Genomic DNA, 24,259 nt, shown 5'->3' with positions numbered 1-24,259 from the left:
TGTTGAAATACAGTAATGAGATATTTAAATAATACTGCAAGGTAATCTGTATTTGAATGAAACAGAGCATCAGAGGAAGAATCTTTTGCCATCATTGATTCTAATTCCATTCTTTATATAGAAGATGAAAGTCCAAGTTCTTATGATCCATGAACATGGGATATCTTTCCATTTGTTTGTGTCATCAATTTCTTTTATTGAAGTCTTGTAGTTTTTATTGTACAAATCTTTCACTTCCTTGGATAAATTTATTCCTAAGTGTTTTATTGTCTTTGTTGCTATCGTGAATGAGATTGTTTTATTTCTTTTTCAGATATTTCATTGTTAGTGTGTAGAAATATAATTGATCGCTGTATATTGATTTTATATTCTGCAACTCCATTGTGTTTGTTGATTAGTTCCAACAATTTTTTATTTGAGTCTTTAGGATCTTCTATATATAAGATCATGTCATCTGCAAACAAAGGCAGTTTTACTCCTTCCTTTCTTATTTGATTGTCTTTTATTTTCTTTATCTTGCTTGATTGCTCTAGCCAGGACTTCCAGTACTATGTTGAATAAGAGTAGTGATAGTGGACACCCTTGTTAAAGTATTTGCTAAGGTAAAATGGTTAGTTAGTATCATAACTGGGTCACATATTTTTCAGAGAAGTTTATAATGCTCAGTGTCCACACACACACACACACACACACACACACACACACACACAGACACACACGTCCTTACCTACATAATTGACTCCTATTTTCTGTTTACCAGCAGATAAGCCAACATTTCCAGTTAAAGGTGCTTATTCCCAGTGCTGAACTTTCTTTGAAGGAATCCAATCAAAGGGGCTTGGATCCACAGTCAAATCACTGCCCACAACTGGTAAATACTATTTGCCAGAGGAACTCATGCATGAAGTCTGACCTTAAGTAATTGGTCTGGCAGGTTAGGGCCAAAACTCTTACAAATACATTTTAGAGCTATCTTTCTTGGAGGCTTGGCAATATGCCATCTGGCCATGGAGTGTGACGGAGAGTTGAGCTCTTTGTACCCTCAGGTATGGTGGGAGCTGAAGCCTGGGCTAGCTTCAAGGGCACTCATGTAGGGGAGAGTAGCAACTTTCATTGCATATCTCTATATATCGGTTAAAAATAAAAAGCCCTTGTGTTGGAAAACAATCAGAGTTTGGCCAGTTTTTTTGGAGTCAGTTTCTGAGGTGAGAACAGAAGGAATTGGAGGTTGGCTAATAGAGACTATCAGTCACTAAACAAATTGGTGCCTATGTCTTGTCTAGTCTTCCATATATTATGTTTTCTGAAAGTGATATGAATATTATGTAATGTGCAACTCAAGGGGTTAGAGAATTGAGGGTGAGTTAGAGAATTGAGGGTGGGTACAGTTTTGATATGAGTAACACTTAGGGAAATGATAGGAATTAGGCAGCGTCTCTCAAAATACACTTTGCAGATGTCCTGCTTCCTAATCCCCTAGGGAGCCAGTAAAATGCAGATTCCTGGGCCACTTGTAGATTGAAGAGTGAAACTCTTGGGCTTTTGACCTGTGAACCTGTATGTTAAACAGAGCTCCCTTTATCTTAAAGCATGACTGCTAGAGAGGGGTGGAGGAAAACCTGAGCAATGGTATTGGAATATAAAGCATCAAATTACTCTTGTGTATTTGCCTATGTCAGTTTACTAAGTAAAAGTTTACTTAGTAATTCCAGATTTGGATCTAATGAAAGGCTATCTCTATACATGATCAGATCAAATATATAATTTATTCTTGCTTCTTTCAGACAACTAATCAAAAATAATTGTCTGCCGTGACTGCTGTTCTCTAGAATCAGCTGTCATGGATTATGTTTGGTATGTCAGAGGCCTTGTGAGAATCAGCTGTCAGGCATGGAATGGAATTGTACAGTTGCTATAGGTCAAAGGAGAGAGCGTTTTTGCCCTTGGTATTTTAACTTTGTGTCAAGGGTTGTATAACTAGTTATATTTAACAAAAGTGTGGTTCCCAGAAAGTCTCATGAAAAATCCTAAAGCACTGAAATGTCTCCTGATTATGACAGATTCATATTATGAGTCTAAAATTCCTTATGGTGATTATGAGATACTAAGTAAACATTTTTCATGCTAAATCCTGATCCTAAGATTTTTATTAAGGCTTTTAGAGGGACTCATACTTGAAACTCTGAATTTGACTTTGTTGAAATTATTCTATATTTGCAGTAGATGCTAATAAGTTGATTATGTTGATGTTTTTTCATTGATAGTATTAAAGAGTATAGAAGGAGTTCAATAAGTACTTTTACAATTAATGCTCAGTAAAGAATCCAGAGTTCTTCCTGAACTGTTAATAAATGCAAAACTATGAAATTGCCAATCGTGGCATGCCATCAATCATGGGGAGTTGGATACTAAGACTCTTGCTTCCTTCTCATAGCTTTCACCGACTCTAGGGTTACCATCAGCCATACAGAATATATTTGGTTTGTGGGTATATTTAATTTGGAAGACAGAGCTCGTTAAACTTTTTTTTTTTAATTTATTTATTTTTGCTGTGTTGGGTCTTCGTTTCTGTGCAAGGGCTTTCTCTAGTTGTGGCAAGCGGCGGCCACTCTTCATCACGGTGCGCCGGCCTCTCACTATCGGGGCCTCTCTTGTTGTGGAGCACAGGCTCCAGATGCGCAGGCTCAGTAGCTGTGGCTCACGGGCCTAGCTGTTCCGTGGCATGTGGGATCTTCCCAGACCAGGGCTCGAACCCGTGTCCCCTGCATCGGCAGGCGGACTCTCAACCAGTGCGCCACCAGGGAAGCCCTCGTTAAACTTTTTTAAAATTAAATGAAGCAATTTGAAAATTGGATGATTCCCATAAAAACTCAGCTTTCTGGATTCTCATGAAAAGTCAGAATATGGGCCATGTTCCCCTATGGCAGAGGTCAGAAGGGCCCCTCTGGCCCCTCTGCTCAAGTGCTCTCCAGCATATGATGCTTCACTCATTTATACTAGCTGCTTCTGAGTATGAGAACCCTCAAAGGCTTGAGGCTCTTTCTTGTTAAAATGATCTGTCCCCAGCCTCTTAAATTTCCAATACCTTTCACTTAGGATCCTCTCAAGATGACAACTTACTCTCTGAGAGAAAACAAACCACTTGATTACATTTTGTAAAGATGTATGTGTGTGAGAAATATACAAAGGCGCACAGTTTGAGGCACACAAAATTCATCTAGATTTGTTAAGCTTGAAAGATGTATTCCTGTTTTCTGTTGGGTTAAGAACCAGAGTTAATAAAATGAGCTATAATAGGGGGATATGTGAACTCCTAGATTTACTCAGGTATGAATACACAAATTCAGATACCTACATACAAAGTCAATTAGGAAATGCAAGATGATAGAGCTATAATTTGGTAGTATTTTTATGAAGACAGTGTTCAGTACGCATCAGTAGAGCGATATGACTACTTCTAAAAAGATGCAAAAAGAGGCATGTTAATAGAAATGTACCAGTGATGGAAACTGTGGTATTTTGTACTCTGTTTGTCAAACTGGGTATGGAGGGATGTTTTCTCTGAAGTTTTAAAAAGACGTTGACCACAGAGCTCCAAGAAATGTGAGAACAGGTGACTGCGATGGAGAAGGGCCTAGGAATTAAATCATATACGGAATGATTGACAAAGCCATGTTTTAACCAGAGAAGATGGAAACGGATTAGGGAAATAGGCAAGACCTTTAAATATTTGAATATTTAAATATTGTTGAGCATCTATTCATGTGTTTGTTGGCCATCTGTATGTCTTCTTTGGAGAAATGTCTATTTAGGTCTTCTGCCCATTTTTGGATTGGGTTGTTTGTTTTTTTAATATTGAACTGTATGAGCAGTTATATATTTTGGAGATTAATCCTTTGTCCATTGATTTGTTTGCAAATATTTTCTCCCATTCTGAGGGTGGTTTTTCGTCTTGTTTATGATTTCCTTTGCTGTGCAAATATTTGAGCTCTTATACATCTGAGGGTGTACACTTGTACTCTGTGACTCCAAGGAGCATATAATGATAAAGACTCATGTATTTTTTAAAATGTGGGAAAAGGCAAACTGCAGATTGTTCAGACAAGTAACACTGAAGACTGTGTATCGAGACCTAAGAGGTCTCTGTTAACAGATGTATTTAGACCACTTAGTAAAGAGATAGAGATGACAAGGGCCAAGACAGACAAAACAGAATCTTGAGAAGGTAACTTTCTTTTTTTCTTCTTTTAGAATTTTAAAAGTTTATAAAAGTCACAAAGACATCAGACACAAAAAAGTCTAAGTGAAATTACTTTGATTACTATTGTTTAGAGAAAATGACTGTTAACAATTTTGATTATTGGCTTTTAAATTCCTTACGAGAAATTATACATACAAATTTTTCTTTATCAAAATTAAGATTCTACTATAGAAATTTTCCGTAGTGTTTCTACTTCAAAATACATAAATGCCCTCTTCTTTCATATTTGTGTGTATTTAAATTATTAGTAGCACACTGTATTATACTATATTCCTATATCATAATTAAAAGTAAAGAATTCATTTGTCATTGGAAATCTGTGCTGTTTCCTATTGTGAAAAATGATGAAATATATTATCTAATTATTTCCGTAGGACATATTCCTCAAATGGGATCATAGTATCAAAGGGTATGCATTCTTTTTAGGGACTATGACATATATTACAAGTTTCCCTAGAAAAAATGTTTTACAACTTACACTCCTGCCAGCTGGTAATGATGGAGACATTTTCTGAACACCTAAATTAAATTCACTGTTGTCATTGAATTTAGAAGTTTTTTCCAAGTTTAAATTTTTCTGTAATTAAGTACATATTTTTTTGATTATTAAAAATTTATATATTTTTCACATCTTACATTTATATTTATTTTTTGGGTAATTATATGTTCATATGTTTAGCCCATATTTTCAGATGTTCATCTTTTTCTTACTGTTTTTCAGAAGTTTTTAAAAAAGTTTATAAAAGCTATTAGCCCATTGTCTTTTATATAGTTAAATACATCTTCTTGTTTATCATTTATGTTTCAAACTTATTTATGATATATATATATATATATATATATGGAGAGAGAGAGAGAGAGATAACTGATGGGTCTAAGATTTTATCCTACTTGGAAGCTAATGAGTTAGCTTGCTACAATTTCATAGATGCTGGCAAAAGACACGAGACTTCTGGATACTTACAGCAATAGCAGTAGCCAGAATGTCAGCATTTTCTTTTCTTTTCAACTTCAGGAAATTTAATATTGATACAATATTTTTATCCTAGCAAACAACCATATGCCAGTTTTTTAGTTGACTAATAATTTCCTATGTAGCATTAATTCTTTTTTTTGAATACTTACATTTTATTTAATTTATTTTTTTACACAGCAGGTCCTTATTAGTCATCCATTTTATACACATCAGTGTATACATGTCAATCCCAATCTCCCAATTCATCCCACCTCCACCCCCACTGCCGCTTTCCCCTCTTGGTGTCCATACATTTGTTTTCTACCTCTGTGTCTCAATTTCTGCCTTGCAAACTGGTTCAACTGTACCATTTTTCTAGGTTCCACATATATGCATTAATATACAATGTTTGTTTTTCTCTTTCTGACTTACTTTACTCTGTATGACAGTCTCTAGGTTCATCCACGTCTCTACAAATGATGCAATTTCATTCCTTTATATGGCTGAGTAATATTCCATTGTATATATGTACCACTTCTTCTTTATCCATTTTTCTGTTAATGGGCATTTAGGTTGCTTCCATGACCTGGCTATTGTAACTAGAGCTGCAGTGAACACTGGGGTGCATGTGTCTTTTTGAATTATGGCTTTCTCCCAGTATATGCCCAGTATTGGGATTGCTGGTCATATGGTAGTTCTATTTTTAGTTTTTAAAGGAACCTCCATACTGTTCTCCATAGTGGCTGTATCAGTTTACATTCCCACCAACAGTGCAAGAGGGTTCCCTTTTCTCCACACCCTCTATAGCATTTGTTGTTTGTAAATTTTCTGATGATGCCTATTCTAACTGGTGTGAAGTGATACCTCATTGTAGTTTTTTAAAAAATAAATTTATTTATATTTATTTTTGGCTGCTTTGGGTCTTAGTTGCTGCACGCAGTCTTTCTCTAGTTGCAGTGAAGGGGGCTACTCTGCTTGTGGTGTGCGGGATTCTCATTGCAGTGGCTTGTTGCAGAGCACGGGCTCTAGGCACGTGGGCTTCAGTAGTTGTGGCATGCAGGCTTCAGTAGTTGTGGCTCGCGAGCTCTGGAGTGCAGGCTTAGTAGTTGTGGCGCACGGGCTTAGTTGCTCCACGGCATGTGGGATCCTCCCACACCAGAGCTCAAACCTGTGTCCCCTGCATTGGTAGGAGGATTCTTAACCACTGTGCCACCAGGGAAGTCCCCCTCATTGTAGTTTTGATTTGCATTTCTCTAATAATTAGAGTTGTTGAGCATCTATTCATGTGTTTGTTGGCCATCTGTATGTCTTCTTTGGAGAAATGTCTATTTAGGTCTTCTGCCCATTTTTGGATTGGGTTGTTTGTTTTTTTAATATTGAACTGTATGAGCAGTTATATATTTTGGAGATTAATCCTTTGTCCGTTGATTTGTTTGCAAATATTTTCCTTTGCTGTGCGAAAGCTTTTAAGTTTCATTAGGTCCCATTTGTTTATTTTTTATTTTATTTCCATTACTCTAAGAGATGAATCAAAAAAGATCTTGCTGTGATTTATGTCAAAGGGTGTTCTTCCTGTGTTTTCCCCTAAGAGTTTTATTGTGTCTGGTCTTACATTTAGGTCTCTAATCCATTTTGAGTATATTTTTGTGTATAGAGTTTGGGAGTGTTCTAATTTCATTCTTTTACATGTAGCTGTCCAGTTTTCCCAGCACCACTTATTGAAAAGACTGCCTTTTCTCCATTGTATCTCCTGGTCTCCTTTATCATAGATTAGTTGATGATAGGTATGTGGGTTTATCTTTGGGCTTTCTACCCTGTTCCATTGATCTGTATTTCTGTTTTTGTGCCAGTACCATATTGTCTTGATTACTGTAGCTTTGTAGTATAGTCTGAAGTCCAGGAGCCTGATTCCTCCAGCTCTGTTTTTTTTCCCTCAAGACTGCTTTGGCTATTCAGGGTCTTTTGTGTCTTCATACAAATTTTAAGATTTTTTGTTCTAGTTCTGTAAAAAATGCCACTGGTAATTTAATAGGGATTGCATTGAATCTGTAGATTGCTTTGGGTAGTATAGTCATTTTCACAATATTGATTCTTCTAATTGAAGAACATGGTATATCTCTCCATCTGTTGGTATCTTAATTTCTTTCATCAGTGTCTTATAGTTTTCTGCATACAGGACTTTTGTTCCCTAGGTAGTTTATTCTTTTTGTTACAGTGGTAAATGGGAGTGTTTCCTTAATTTCTCTTTCAGATTTCTCATCATTAGTGTATAGGAATGCAAGAGATTTCTGTGCATTAATTTTGTATCCTGCAGCTTTTCCACATTCATTGATTAGCTCTAGTAGTTTTCTGGTGGCACCTTTGGGATTCTTTCTGTATAGTATCATGTCATCTGCAAACAGTGACAGTTTTACTTCTTCTTTTCCAATTTGTATTCCTTTTATTTCTTTTTCTTCTCTGATTGCCATGGCTAGGACTTCCAAAACTATGTTGAATAATAGTGGTGAGAGTGGACATCCTTGTCTTGTTCCTGATCTTAGAGGAAATGGTTTCAGTTTTTCACCTTTGAGAATGATGTTTGCTGTGTGTTTGTCATATATAGCCTTTATTATGTTGAGGTACGTTCCTTCTATGCCCACTTTCTGGAGAGTTTTTATCATATATGGGTGTTGAATTTTGTCAAAAGCTTTTTCTGCATCTATTGAGATGATCATATGGTTTTTCTTCTTCAATTTGTTAATACGGTGTATCACATTGATTGATTTGCATATATGGAAGAATTCTTGCATCCCTGGGATAAATCCCACTTGATCATGGTGTATGATACTTTTACTGTGCTGTTGGATTCTGTTTGCTAGTATTTTGTTGAGGATTTTTGCATCTATATTCATCAGTGATATTGGTCTGTAATTTTCTTTTTTTGTAGTGGTATCAGGGTGATGGTGGCCTCATAGAATGGGAGTATTCCTTCCTCTGCAAATTTTTGGAAGAGTTTGAGAGGGATGGGTGTTAGCTCTTCTCTAAGTGTTTGATAGAATTCACCTGTGAAGCCATCTGGTCCTGCATTTTTGTTTCTTGGAAGATTTTTTTTTTTTTTTTTTTTTTTTGTGGTACGCGGGCCTCTCACTGTTGTGGCCTCTCCCATTGTGGAACACAGGCTCCGGACGTGTGGGCTCAGCGGCCATGGCTCACGGGCCCAGCCGTTCCACGGCATGTGGGATCTTCCTGGATCGGGCCACGAACCTGAGTCCCCTGCATTGGCAGGCAGACTCTCAACCACTGCGCCACCAGGGAAGCCCTGTTGGAAGATTTTTAATCACAGTTTTAATTTCATTCCTTGTGATTGGTCTGTTGATACTTTCTATTTCTTCCGGGTTTAGTCTTGAAAGGTTATATCTTTGTATGAATTTGTCCATTTGTTCCAGGTTGTCCATTTTATTGGCATAGAGTTGCTTGTAGTAGTATCTTAGGATGCTTTGTATTTATGCAGTGTCTGTTGTAACTTCTCCTTTTTCATTTCTAATTTTATTGATTTTAGTCCTCTCCCTCTTTTTCTTGATGAGTCTGGCTAATGGTTTATCAATTTTGTTTAACTTCTCAAAGAACCAGCTTTTAGTTTTACTGATCTTTGCTATTGTTTTCTTTGTTTCTATTTCATTTATTTCTGCCCTGATCTTTATGATTTCTTTCCTTCTGCTAACTTTGGGTTTCGTTTGTTCTTCTTTCTGTAGTTCCTTTAGGTGTAAGGTTAGATTGTTTATTTGAGAATTTGCTTGTTTCTTGCGGTAGGCTTGTATTGCTATAAACTTACCTCTTAGAACTGCTTTTGCTGCATCCCGTAGGTTTTGGATTGTTGTCTTTTCATTGTCTTTTGTTTCTAGGTATTTTTTTATTTCCTCTTTGATTTCTCCAGTGATCTCTTGGTTATTTAGTAATGTATTGTTTAACCTCCATGTGTTTGTGTTTTTTACGTTTTTGTCTCCTGTAATTGATTCCTAATCACATAGCGTTGTGATCAGAAAAGATGCTTGATATGATTTCAATTTTCTTACATTTTCTGAGGCTTGATTTGTGACCCAAGATGTGATCTATCCTGGACAATGTTCCGTGCGCACTTGAGAAGAAAGTGTAATCTGCTGTTTTTGGATGGAATATCCTATAAATATCAATTAAATCTCTCTGGTCTATTGTGTCATTTAAAGCTTGTGTTTCCTTATTAATTTTATGTCTGGATGATCTGTCCATTCGTGTTAGTGAGGTGTTAAAGTCCCCCACTATTATTGTGTTACTATTTATTTCCTCTTTTATAGCTGTTAGCAGTTGCCTTATGTATTGAGGTGCACTTATTTGGGGTGCATATATTTTTATAATTGTTATATTTTCTTCTTGGATTGATCCCTTGATCATTATGTAGTGTCCTTCCTTGTTTCTTGTAACATTCTTTATTTTAAAGTCTATTTTAGCTGATATGAGTATTGCTACTCCAGCTTTCTTTTGATTTCCCTTTGCCTGGAATATATTTTTCCATCCCATCACTTTCAGTCTGTATGTGTCCATAGGTCTGAAGTGGGTCTCTTGTAGACAGTATATATATGGGTCTTGTTTTTGTATCCATTTAGTAAGCCTGTGTCTTTTGGTTGGAGCATTTAATCCATTCACGTTTAAGGTAATTATCGATATGTATGTTCCTGTGACCATTTTCTTAATTGTTTTGGGTTTGTTTTTGTAGATCCTTTTCTTCTCTTGTATTTCCCACTTAGAGAAGTTCCTTTAGCATTTGTTGTAGAGCTGGTTTGGTGGTGCTGAATTCTCTTAGCTTTTGCTTGTATGTAAAGCTTTTGATTTCTCCATCAAATCAGAATGAGATCCTTGCCAGGTAGACTAATCTTGGTTATAGATTCTTCCCTTTCATTACTTTAAATCTGTCATGCCACTCCCTTCTGGCTTGTAGAGTTTCTGCTGAGAAATCAGCTCTTAACCTTATGGGAGTTCCCTTGTATGTTATTTGTTATTTTTCCCTTGCTGCTTTCAATAATTTTTCTGTGTCTTTAATTTTTGCCAGTTTGATTACTATGTGTCTCGGCGTATTTCTCCTTGGGTTTATCCTTTATTGGACTCTCTGTGCTTCCTGGACTTGGGTGGCTGTTTCCTTTCCCATGTTAGGCGAGTTTTCGACTGTAATCTCTTCAGATATTTTCTCGGGTCCTTTCTCTCTCTCTTCTTCTTCTGGGGCCCCTACAATGCGAATGTTTTTGCGTTTAATGTTTTCTCAGAGGTCTCTTAGGCTGTCTTCATTTCTTTTCATTCTCTTTTCTTTATTCTGTTCTGCAGCAGTAAATTCCAACATTCTGTCTTCCAGGTCACTTATCCGTTCTTCTGCCTCAGTTATTTTGCTATTCATTTCCTTCTAGTGTATTTTTTATTTTAGTTATTGTATTGTTCATCTCTGTTTGTTTGTTCTTTAATTCTTCTAGGTCTTTGTTAATCATTTCTTGTATCTTCTTGATCTTTGCCTCCATTCTTTTTCCAAGATCCTGTATCATCTTCACTATCATTATTCTGAATTCTTTTTCTGGAAGGTTGCCTATCTCCACTTCATTTAGTTATTTTTCTGGGGTTTTACCTTTTTCCTTCATCTGATACAAAGCCCTCTGCCTTTTCATCTTTTCTTTCTGTGAACATAGTTTTTGTTCCACAGTCTGCAGGATTGTAGTTCTTGCTTCTGCTCTCTGCCCTCTGGTGAATTAGGCTATCTAAGAAGCTTGTCCATAATGTCAGCATTTTCTTAAGCATATTTTCCAACCTCCAGTTCCCATAGGCAACATTACAAGGGCCAGGTGATGTTTGCACATGCAGTGGGTTGCATTATAGGATAGTAACCCCAAGCTTAGGAAACCCCAGTATTTTATGATATCCGGCAAGGAACTCTGACCAATATTTGCCCTAGAGCTAGATATTACCTTTATTATGCTGGACAGCAGACAAACCTACCCTATCTCTGCTTCTTAAGGGTGTTGCTGAATAAACGTCCTTGAAAAGCTAATTCAGAAAATCTTGTCAGTGCCTTGTTTCCCAAGATATGCAGGAATATGAGGGACTGATGGATAATTGTATTCTGATAGTAAGTGCCATAATTAATTTAAAAATTATATAGTAAAATTTATCATTCTTAGATAGTTCCTTTTATTATTAGACTGAAGAGGTTTTTCCCTTTTTGGAGAGTGTTATTAAATTGCTGAAGTGGAGAATTCCCACACCAGTACTCATCAAGGTTTCTACTAAGGTATTCCATTGAAAAGGTCTGCTTCAGGAAGGAATTTCCAAGTCCCCCATTTTGTCTTGAATATTCAAGCAGATGATTTATTTTTTCTAAATTATTTGTTTTACTATATAAATAACTTCCCCAATTCAAGTACAATTCCTACAGGAATATGTTTCTTGTTCATCCTTTAGCTTTGAGAATTCTGGCACAAATCATTCCTTATAAATTTATATTTAGTACCAGCTGCCTACCAAAAATTGTTCCAAGTACTTTACATATATTATTTCATTTTGTTCTTGCAATAATCTAAGGTAGGTACTGTTTTCCCCCGTTTCACAAATGTGAAACTGAGACTCAAAGGCAACATGAAATTTACTCAAGATCAAATTCTTGAGTTTGAGAATTACAATCACAATTCATCTGATTTCAACAAGGAATTTTTTTCTATTGTCTCATGTCCTTGAAAAAAAATGGACAAATTTAGTTGTACATCCGTTCAGACGTGATCCTATACTATGCTGACTTTTGTATATCTGTAACCTATCTAAGAATATAACAAAAGCTACACATCTCACAGGGGGAAGAAATGCTTTCTCTCACTTCCATACAAACATACACACACACACATAGTATTACATGTAATTTCAGTGTTATTTTAAATGATATATTTGATATTTATAGTGGTATGGGGGAGCTATACATATTAAGTTCAGTTATTTACTGTATTTTCATTTATCCTTTAGTTCTTTAAAATCTTCTGGCAGCAGATATTTTTAAAGTGAATTTCACATCAAATACTTATAGAGAAAACACTCATAGAGAAAACGCTCAATGAGATAAAAGTAGAGTATCTGTAGTTGAAGAACACATGGTAGGCAGGATTATTTGGCTTTGCCTTCATCCATCATGGAGAGCCAGAATGGAATCTGCTTAAGAAGACAGACTCTGGAATCAGGCAGCTGGGGTCCAAATCCTTGCTCTACACAAGAGTTATTTTAAAAATATTTAACAACTGGTAATGCAGGGCATTGCCCAGTCAGAATAGACAGAGCCTATAAAGAGCCGATATAGCCACACTGGCTCATAACCAGCTCAGGCTCTATCACTCACTAGCCATGTTTTTATCTGTAGAATGAACAGTAGCAGTACTCATTATCTCATAACATTTTTATGAGTATTAGATGCGATAATATAAATAAAGCACTAAGAACAATGTTTGGTAGAAAGAGGTACTCATTAGGTATCATTAGCAGTAGCAGCAACGTTGTGACTAATACTTGAAGAGCTTCCAGGGAACTCCAGAACTTTACAGTTAAAATGCTTAAAACCCTCTGCTTAAGGGAAGACAGGGAAGATCTTGGTAAATTTGTGAATGGTGCATGTCTCTAAAGGATACTATTTGGATTGAAGAGTTAGGGATCAGAGAGACATTGAAAAGCTAGCAAGAAAGGTGGAAACTAATGCAATGACATTCAATAGGGATAAATACAAAGTTCTGCATTTTAGTTAAGATTAAGAAAAGAAACTCCGTTTATAGGAATGGGAAAAAAAACAAAAATTAAAAGGGATTCTAGTGAAAAATACTCTGGGATTTTAGCTAAGCAATCAACAGGATGTGTACTGTTTCCTCTGTGGTTAATATGGTTTTTGCCACAGTTGCCATATTAGTGCTGCCACTCTCCATGGCCATACTGTATCTGAAATATATTGAGTACCAGGCACTAGGCTATAGATAGACATATGAATGTATTGAGATTTATTCAGAAAAAATATGAAGGAGGTTGAATAATGAAGACTCTCAAAACCAGGAAGGGTAACCAGGAGTGTTTTACCTAGTTAAGTAGAGATGTAATGGAGATCTGATGGTGATTTTCTGATGCCTGGGTAACCTTCACATGGATGAGTTCACTGTGCTGTGGCAGGAAGGAATAGAACCACTCAGTGAAATTCATAGAAAGGCAAAGTTCAACTCTACATAAAACATGCCTAAAGTAGATCTGCCTGCTCACAGATTAGGGAACTTGTTCTTTTTAAATTGATTGTGTTCAAAATCAGAGGAGATAGCAGTTGGGTAAAGAATGCTGTAAAGAGAATGTTGTCATTGGTGAGAAGTTAGTAATCTCTTGATTTCCTTTCTAGAACTTTTAAAATTTATAACTTCAAGTTATGATACAAGTTGGCTATGAAGGATGAATGGAAGAGTGAAGAAAAAGTATAGAAGGAGAATAAAAATAATTTAGTTATGTTGAGATAAAATCTTCTTTCTGGAATGAGTTTTCTAAGAACTAGAATTGTCGAAGAATGGAATAGGCTGCTTTCTGAAGAAGCGAGCTTCTGCCTTTGGAACTAGTCACTGGATGATGTAGTCATGCATCCTTGGCAAGTGATGGGTAGTTGGAAAATTTCATTCTGTTGAATGAATTATCACCTGTCAGGAATGTTGTTTGAAGGATTCTTGAATTATTGGAAGATGTACTAGATGAAGTCTAAATCTTCCAGTTCTAAGGTTTATTTGGATTGTGTCTGTCTTGTATCCAAGTATATTTTCTCATATTTGTTCCATATTGAATTCTCTCAATACCCACCTGAGAAATAGCTCTATTTACTAAAACCACATCAATATTATATGAGCCAAACACGATTGCTGTTCCGGAAGTTCTTTATTGCTTTTACAGAGCTGCTTAGTTTACTTTGATTTTATTATTAATAAATTTTAGTGATGTTTGGTCATGCTTAGAGAGATCTCCCTTGCTTATCTCCAAATCTCGTAAATGTAGAAGATAAATAATAAAAGTATTGGGGCTTCAGATGCTCATCAGTATTTTAGAGTGTGTTTGAACACAGATTTTTCTTTACAAAATACGTGGATTAGAGCTTTTCTGTTCAAAAGAATATATAATTATCAGTTATTAGATATTTAATTATTAGGCCACAATATGTCTTTAATTGCATTTTTCTCATTATGAAAGTAACATTAATTTATAAAATAGGGCAAAAACCATACACATGAAGAGGAAAATAAAGATCACTTACTGTTTTAGTTTCCTAGGGCTGCCTTAACAAATGACCTCAAACTTGGTGACTTAAAACAACAAAACTGTGTCCTCTCACAGTTCTAGAGATGAGAAGTCCAAAATCAAGGTATCAGCAGGGCACTGGTGAAGGATCCTTCCTTGTTTCTTCCTAGCTTCTGGTAGATCCCAGCAATCCTTGGCATTCCTTTGTTTGTAGCTGCATCACCCCAATCTCTGCCTCTGTCTTCACATGTCCTTCTTCTACATGTCTTTGTGTGTCATCTCTTCTTTTTTTTTTTTGCGGTACACGGGCCTCTCACTGTTGTGGCCTCTCCCGTTGTGGAGCACAGGCTCTGTACGCGCAGGCTCAGCGGCCATGGCTCACGGGCCCAGCCGCTCCGCGGCATATGGGATCTTCCCGGACTGGGGCACGAACCCGCGTCCCCTGCATCGGCAGGCGGACTCTCAACCACTGCGCCACCAGGGAAGCCCATGTCATCTCTTCTTTTAAGGGCACTAGTCATTGGGTTTACAGCTCACCCTAATCCAGTCTGGCCTCATCTTAACTAATTACATATGCAAAGACCCTATTTCCAAATAAAGTCACAGTCTGTGGTTCCAGGTGGATATGACTTTTGAGGGGATGCTATTCAATCCACTATACCTAAAATCTAATTTCTGTTCATATTTTGATGCACATCTTTTCATTTTTAATTTGTTCATATCTATTGTGAAATTGGGATCTTGATGCACATACCACTTTGGACCTGCTTACTTCATTTGATACTGTGAATTTGTATTGTGGCATTGACTAATTATCTACACCTTACACTTCCAGTGTGCCAAGTTAATTCAACCAATACTCTCTTGGTGAATATGTTGCTGTATTGCCTTCTCCTTTTTGCTATTACAAATGAGGTTATGAAGAACTTCCTTGTATATAAATGTTTGGATGCATCAGTGATTGTTTCCATGATGTGAAGTCCTATGCTACATATGGAATTGCTTGGTCCAAGAGTGTATATTTTTTCCAAGACTTTTAGTAACATTCAACTTACACCATTTGATATTCTGAATGGCAGATAAGTAGACTGGGTGTGTTTATGCCTTTTTGAAAAGAATCAACTTAGTTCTAGGGAAAATTTTATTAAACTTCCAGCATGTCATCTCATCAATATTTATATCAATATTTAATATATTAATGTTATAGGTAGTTTATATTCCGGCTTAGATCTTGAAATAAGGCAGTTTTGACTTTGGGCAAATATTGTATATAGCTGATTAGAAAGGACTGCTTCCCTTTCTGTCTTCTCTAACCCCACTCATTTTCATGTGTGTGTAGTCTTCATCAGCCATAATGGTGGATTCTAGAGATTGAGGGGAGCAGAATTTTTAGCAAGCGGAGAGCACAATGTACTTAAGTTTTCAAGGCTTCCTTTCCATAGTGCTTTGAAAGCTAGATATATGACAAGCTATGTGTACCAATACTTCTAAAAGGAGTGATCAAAGTCATTACTTATATCAAAATAAAAGTATTGAAGATATACTCTGGAACATTTTGAATCTAAATTTTATTTGTTGTTTGTTATTTTAGTAGAAGCATTTAAATCTATTTTGATGGGGGTCATAAATTTAGATGCTTAGAGGGGTAGGTAATATAAATCAGCAAAGCCAAGAAGTTACAAGTGCTGTAAATCCTACAAACAGACTGAAAATAATGCTTCTGTCATACCCCCATCTAAAAAGCATGCTTTACTCGTCTCTAATTTCTTGCTGTGTGCAAAAAAATGGACCTAGGGCTGCCAGATTGTGATTTTTTTTAAATAAAAGCCAGATATTCAAAATTTTTTGTGAAATATCCCAATTTTTAATTATAGATAAAATTGTGAAAAAATATTTATAGGGCAAAAACACTTCTGTGGAGAATATTTGTCTTTATAGATCAGCCTATGACTTTTGTTCTAAATTTTGACTTTTGTTTATTGGAGTGTTCACTTTTCTGTTAAGTTTATTGTTGTATTTTTTGTAGCCACAGTTTTAGTTTGCGACCTCTTACCTTTAACTAACCAAAGGGCACTTAGCATAGGGAAAAAAAAGATATTCAGAATGTTGTGATATACTTTCCAAATATGTTAGCACACAGCTGGTCAACCTTAAAATTGTAATGTCAACTTAACTCCCTTTTTTGACAGTCAGTCAGTTCCTTTTGTCTTTGAAGCATCTCTGAAGGTCAAATGGAGAATTTTATTCTTTGTACACAAAAACCCTCAGTTTTACCTATTGGAATAAGATAGGAGTCTCAATAATTTAAGACATAGAGGAAATCAGGATATCCAACTAATAAGTCAATTGATTACATTTACAAAGAACAATTTGGATGGGATGTATTTAACGCACTTGATTTAAAGAGTTAATTGTATGTTGAAAATAAGGTCATAGTTTTAGTATTTTAATTTCCTTTTATAAAAGTTTAGCTAATGATACTTTCTTAAATGCAACCACTTTTATAATAATTCTCCTATGCATAAAAATTATATATATAAAAAATTTCCCAAAGTGATCTATATTATTATTATCAAGTCTATGGTTTTGCCACTCATATAACAATGAGGAGTCTTAATATTCGTTATGAGGTATAATGAAAGTATTAGAATAAAGTTGATAATAATTCTTTAGGTTTAATATTAAAATAGGTTTTAAATTATTCTGCTATACATTGTGGATTGTATGATATGGAACACAAGATCCTAAATATTAATTAGTAGTGTACTATTTGCTCATGTGAAGTTGACAGTTTAATTGGTTGTTCTCAGTGTGTACTATGTCAATCACAGTATTTACAATCTAGTTTTCTTGCACTACTTTAATTGCCACATGAAACAAACGGGTATATTTCTGACTAAAATGGATTCTTTTGTAATGGCTAATCACAACTTGATTTTCCTTAGAGAGTCTCCTTATTTTTTGGTTCAGTCAAAAGATACAAAGAGCTCTTGACTAGAAAATGACTTGAGCTCCAAAGTTGTAATTGAACAAGGGAGAATTTAAAGGAAAATATGGACAGAAAGAGGTGTTAGAAAATTCTCACGTCTGTTGCTCTCTCATACCAGTGGTTTCCCACAGAGGGCCTGTGTGAAATAGTTAAGAAATTTGTAGAAGAGAAAAATAATCATGACCTATATAAATTGATGAATCCACTGTTTGTTGGCAGAAGTGATAATACTGTTGTCCAGACTGGATTATTTTGGGGGAAAGAATTACAGTGCAAATATTTTAATTTGAACTTCTTTCAGTTCTCATAGCTATCTAACTAGTGGCACATTTTAAATGATATAAAGATATGCCTTTGGCTGACAAATTTTACATAAATTTTTAATATAATGGTATTGGCCTGATAAAAATCAATATAAGTTATTAATGTCTTCCTAGTTAGGAAGGTATTGTGAACCTTTCCAGGAATAATCCATATGCATGATACTATGTTGGATAAATACTGGAAATAGTTAAATAAGTTTTATGACAGTCCAGGGATCTATACATGTACATAGAAGTGACTTGCTAATTTTTAACACCAGGATATTTTTTTCATCAGTATGGAAAAATCAAATATACACATTTCCAAATACTCATAAACCATGGGCTTGAGTGTTCATGTGTGTGTGTGGTTATGAGAGAAAATGTCCATTTTTATAGGATAGATTTGAAGCTAAAGATGACTCTTAGACTGTTTTCCATAATAACAGCTTTATTGAAATATAATTCACATACCATAAAATTCATGCTTTTGAAGCATGTAACTCAGAGATATTCAGAGAGTTGTACACCACTGCTACTAACTTTAAAACATTTCATCATCCTAAAAAAGAACTCCTGTAACTATTAACAGTAACCCATTCTTCGTCACCCAGGCCCTGGCAAAAATTATTCTATTTCTGTGTATTTGTCTATTCTGAAATTTCATATAAAAGGAATCATATAACATATGCCCATTTCTGTCTGGCTTCTTTGATTTAGCATAATGTTTTTAAAGTTTATGTTATAGTATATAGCAGTACAATTTATTTTTATGACCGAATGATATTGTATTTATGTATATACTATTTTGTTTATCCATTCACCAGTTGGTAGACATTTGGATTGTTTCTACATTTTGGCTATTGTGGATAACGTTACCATGAACATTCATGTACAGATTTTTGTGTGGACATGTTTTCCGTTCTCTTGGATATATATCTAGGAGTGGAATTGCTAGGTCATAAAGTAACTTTTTGTTCAACATTTTAACTGACCACCAAACTGAATTCTAAACTGGCTGCACCATTTTACATTTATAACGATGTACTGAGGGTTCCAGTTTCTCCATATCCTTGCCAACACTGGATACTCTCTATCTTTTGTATGTTGGCCATCTTACTGTGTGTGAAGTTGTATCTCATTGTGTTTCTTTTTGCATTTCCTAAGTGATAATGATGTTGCATATTTTTTCATATGTTCATTGACCATTTACATATCTACTTCGGTGAAATGTCTATGTAAATCTTTTGCCTGTCTTTTAATTGGATTGTCTTTTTATTGTTTTAAGAGTTCTTTATATTTTAAAGAACCCCTTTTCAGGTTCTTTATCAGATATAGGTTTTTTTTCACTTACTTGAAGATTTTTTTTTTGTGTGTGTGGTAGGCGGGCCTCTCACTGTTGTGGCCTCTCCTGTTGCGGGGCACAGGCTCCAGATGTGCAGGCTCAGCAGCCATGGCTCACAGGCCCAGCTGCTCCGCGGATCTTCCCGGACCAGGGCATGAACCCACGTCCCCTGCATCGGCAGGCGGACTCTCAACCACTGCGACACCAGGGAAGCCCTGAAGATGTTTTTTGAAGCACAAAACTTTTTGGTTTTTTTTTAGATGTGATGATTCATTATCTTTAACACATTCTGAGAGGCAAGTGAAAAGCCATAATGGTTTTTTTTAATTAAAACAAATTTTTATTGAGGTATAGTTGATGAACAATATTACATAAGTTTCAGGTGTATAATATAGCAATTCACAACTTTAAATGTTATACTCCATTTATAGTTATTATAAAATATTGGCTATATTTCTTGTGCTGTACAATAAATCCTTGTAGCTCATTTATTTTATACATAGTGGTTTGTACCTCTTAATTCCCTACTCCTATCTTGCCCCTACCGCCTTCCCTCTCCCCATGGGTAATCACTAGTTTGTTCTTTGTATCTGTGAGTCTCTCTCTTTTGGGGGGGTTATATTCATTATTTTATTTTATTTCTTATACTAGATGCCACATATAAGTGATATCATACAGTACTTGTCTTTCTCTGTTTGACTTACTTCTTTTAGCATAATACCCTCCAAGCCCATCCATGTTGTTGCAAATGACAAAATTTTATTCTTTTTTATGTCTGAGTAGTATTCCATTGTATAAATATACCACATATTTTTTATCCATTCATCTGTTGATGGATACTTAGGATGCTTCCATAATTTGGCTATTGTAAATAATGCTATTATGAACATTGGGGTGCATGTATCTTTTCAAATTCGTGTTTTTGTGGGTTTTGAATATATACCTAGGAGTGAAATTGCTCGATTATGTGGTAGTTCTACTTTTAGTTTTTTGAAAAACTTTCATACTGTTTTCCACAGTGGCTGCACCAATTTACATTCCCACCAACAGTGTACCAGGGTTCCCTTTTCTCAACATCCTTGTCAACAGTTGTTATTTGTGTTCTTTTTGATGAGCGCCATTCTGACAGGTGTGAATTGATACCTCATTGTGGTTTTAATTTGCATTTCTTTGATTAACGATGTTGAGCATCTTTTCATTTGCTTGTTGGCTGTCTGTATGTCTTTGAGAAAATGTCTATTCAGGTCTTCTGCCCATTTTTTAATCAGGTTGTCTGTTTTTCTGATGTTGAATTGTATGAGCTGTTTATATATTTTTAGATATTACCACCTTATAGATCATATCACTTGCAAATATTTTCTCCCATTCAGTAGGTTGTCTTTTTGTTTTGTTAATGATTTCCTTTGCTGTGCAAAAGCTTTTATGTTTAATTAGGTGCCATTTGTTTATTTTTGTTTTTGTTTCCTTTGGAAAACAATAAGGGATTTTTAAATGGACCACATCTGACAATACTCAGAGTGGGGGAAGAGAGAAGTTAACCAGCTAGCACCAGCACCTTGTACGTAGTAAGCATTACAACATTTGTTAAACTGAAATGACTTGAAGTTGAGGATCATAATAGATCTCTAAGACTGGATGAAAATTAAGTTAAACTTTGAGAACTTTTAACTGGCTTCTATTAATTGACCTTATTTCCTGTGATTATCACCCCTATATTTAAAAAATCCTCATTCATTCATGTAGCTTTTTTTGATATATTTGATATATTTGCTGCAATGTCAAATATAAATTATGGTAAATTAGATATTTTCTTTCTGCTTTTTAAAAAGTTTAACAGTAGTTTATTTACAGGATCATGTTATTTTTAGGTATACAGCTTCAGATTCTTTTCCATTATAGTTATTACAAGATATTGAATATAATTCCCTGGCTATACACTAAATCCTTGTTGTTTATATATTTTATATATAGTGGTGTGTATCTATTAATCCCAAGCTCTTAAATTATCTCTCCCCCTCCTCTTCCCTTTGGTAACCATAAATTTGTTTTCTATGTCTGTGAGTCTGTTTCTGTTTTGTAAATAAGTTAATTTATATACATATATTTTTTAGATTCCACATACTTTGTCTTTCTCTGCCTGACTTACTTCACTTAATATGACAATCTCTGGTCCATCCATGTTGCTTCAAATGGCAATATTTCATTCTTTTTTATTAAAATTTTTATTTGAAATATCAATATATCTGGAAGATTGAAATAGACTTGTCAAATAATGAAACAAACCCTCAAGTGGACATAGGTCAGCTTCTGACTGATCTATTAATACTTAAAGCTTTGAACATATTTCAAAAAACACCTATTTAAGATAGGTAAATTCTCTACCTCTTTTTTAAAAAATTTTATTTATATTTTGGCCGCATTGGGTCTTCGTTGCTGTGTGCAGGCTTTCTCTAGTTGTGGTGAGTGGGGGCGGGCTACTCTTTGTTTTGTGGTGCTTCTCATTGCACATTGCACGGGCTTCTCATTGCACTGGCTTTTCTTGTTGCGGAGCATGGGCTCTAGGCGCATGAGCTTCAGTAGATGCAGCATGTGGGCTAAGTAGTTGCGGCACATGGGCCTTAGAGTGCATGGGCTTCAGTAGTCGTGGTGTGCAGGCTCAGTAGTTGTGGCACAAAGGCTTGGTTGCTCCATGGCACGTGGGATCTTCCCAAACCAGGGATCAAACCTGAGTCCCCTGCATTGGCAGGCAGATTCTTAACCACTGCGCCACTAGGGAAGTCCCTATATACCTCTCTTTTTGTTGCTCCTTTTAAATGGGACCAGCATTATTGTGGAGAAACCTTAACTTAGTTCTGGAAAGTTGACATTTTGTCCTTGAGAAGGAGATTTTGCCCTACAAACCTGATATTCTCAAGAACCTCTTGTATGTGAAGGTACAGATATAAAACCCATCAATGTTCAACAAGGACTGTGGAATGCTTTCACAGGTCACTCAGCTAGGTTCTCCCAATAGGTAAACTACTTTGGACATCTCTGCATTAGGCATGTACTTTTTCAAACCACTAGGGTTTAGTGCAAGAATTGGTATAAGAATTGGAATTTTTAAAATAAATTCTAGTATCTTGAAATAATACACCAAACCAGGCATCATTTATTTAATTTAATAAGATAAGTCTATTCAACATACATTTATTTAACCCCTATTTGATGCCAGGTCCTTTTACATACTCAAAAAATATCGTTTAAGCTTCATGTACTCCTCAATAATATATTATTAAATGCATTTTGCAGATGAAAAATCTGAGCCTCTGAGAGGTTAAGTGGCTTGCCCCAGGGCCAGTTTATGAGGATTTGAACCTGAAGGGGGTGTGGTGGGGAGTGGGGGGGCCTCCAAAGACTTACTTTTTCTTTCCAATCATGCTGTTTCCTGTTAAGAGAAGGAGTTAATGTGTTTGCAGAAGTACCTGAAATATCTCCAAGAAGTAAACATTGAAGATCTAATCCAGAGTGCTGCTTCTTCACTCCTAGAAACATTGGTTCCACTCTTACTTAATGTTGCCCAGTCTAACAGTGTCTATGATGATTCTAGTAGTTTTAACTGCTTTACTTAGTAGACAGAATTGATTACTTCCATTGTCTGTGTTGCCCTTTGTCAGTGGTTAATTACAACTATTTCTCATGTTTGGAGTTCCATATATTTCAGAAAAGAGCTAGAGTTAAATGGTAAGTAAATGTTCACACTGTCACATTTTTTCACTTAATAGTGTCTCACTATTTTTCTTTCTTTTATACCAAATAGTTAAAATTATTTTTTCTCGTGATGAGAACTTTTAAGATTTACTCTCTTTGAAACTTTCAAACATATGGTAGAGTATTGTTAGCCATAGTCACCATGATATATGTTGCATTCTCAGGACATATTTATCTTACAGCTGGAAGTTTGGACCTTTTGATCCCCTTCACTCATTTTGCCCACCCCCTACCCCTGCCTCTGGCAGCTAACAATCTGCTGTTTCTATATATGAGTTTGATTTCTTTTTCTAGATTCCACATTTAAGTGAGATCATACAGTATTTGTTTTTCTCTGTTTGACTTCATTCACTTAACACAGTGCCCTCAAGGTCCATCTATGTTGTCACAAATGGCAAGATTTCCTTTTTTTATGGCTGAATAATACTCATATTTGTATTTATATATAAATCTGATATGTGTGTGTGTATATATATGTGTGTGTATATATATATAAATGTGATATATTACATTCATATATATATATATATATGTGATATATCACATTTTCATTATCCATTTATCCATCGAAGGACACTTAGTTTGTTTTATATCCTGGCTGTTGTAAATAATGCTGCAGTGAACGTGGGGATAATAATTATTTCCTTAAGATAAATACCCTGAAGTGGAATTGCGGGATTTATGGTGGTTGTATTTTTATGTTTTTGTGGAATCTCCCTGCTTTTTGCCATAGTGGCTGTACCAGTGTACATTCCCACCAACAGTGCCCAAGGGTTCCCTTATCTTCACATCCTTGCCAACACGTTAACTCTTGTCTTTTTGATAATAGCCATTCTAACAGATGTGAAGCGATAGCTCATTGTGGTTTTGATTTGCATTTCCCTAATAGTGATGTTGAACATCTTTTCATGTGCCTGTTGGACATCTGAATGTCTTCTTTGGAAATATGTCTATTCAGGTCATCTGCCCATTTTTAAATCATGTTGTTTTTGTTGAGTTGTATGAGTATTTATTCTGAATATTAACACCTTATCAGATATATGATTTGCAAATATTTTCTCCTGTTCCATACGTTTCCTTTTCTTTTTGTTAGTTTCTTTTGCTGAGCAGAAGCTTTTTAGTTTGATGTAGTCACACTTGATTACTTTTGCTGTTATTGCCTTTCCTTTTGGTGTCAAATCCAAAAACTTGTCACCAAGACCAATGTCAAAGAGTTTACTCCCTATGTTTTCTTCTATGAGTGTTGTGGCTTCAGGTCTTACCTTCAAGTTTTTGATCCATTTTGAGTTGATTTTTGTGTAAGATATAAGAGAGCAATCCAGTTTCATTATTTTGTATGTGACTGTCTAGTTTTCCCAACACTATTTATTGAAGAGGC

General features: G+C 35.5%; 1 long non-coding RNA gene across 1 annotated transcript in view; it reads left to right on the top strand.

The window, feature by feature from the left end:
* The window catches only part of LOC137226455 (uncharacterized), an 854,565-nt gene that overhangs the window by 308,442 nt on the left and 521,864 nt on the right, over window positions 1-24,259 (top strand). Inside the window, exon 3 of the long non-coding RNA XR_010944357.1 lies at window positions 764-871. This is a non-coding gene — a long non-coding RNA (uncharacterized lncRNA). The remainder of the gene's footprint in view (window positions 1-763; window positions 872-24,259) is intronic.

Source organism: Pseudorca crassidens, chromosome 6 (assembly GCF_039906515.1).
Source record: "Pseudorca crassidens isolate mPseCra1 chromosome 6, mPseCra1.hap1, whole genome shotgun sequence".
NCBI classification, from domain to species: Eukaryota; Metazoa; Chordata; class Mammalia; order Artiodactyla; family Delphinidae; genus Pseudorca; species Pseudorca crassidens.
This window is presented reverse-complemented; position numbering and strand designations above follow the sequence as displayed.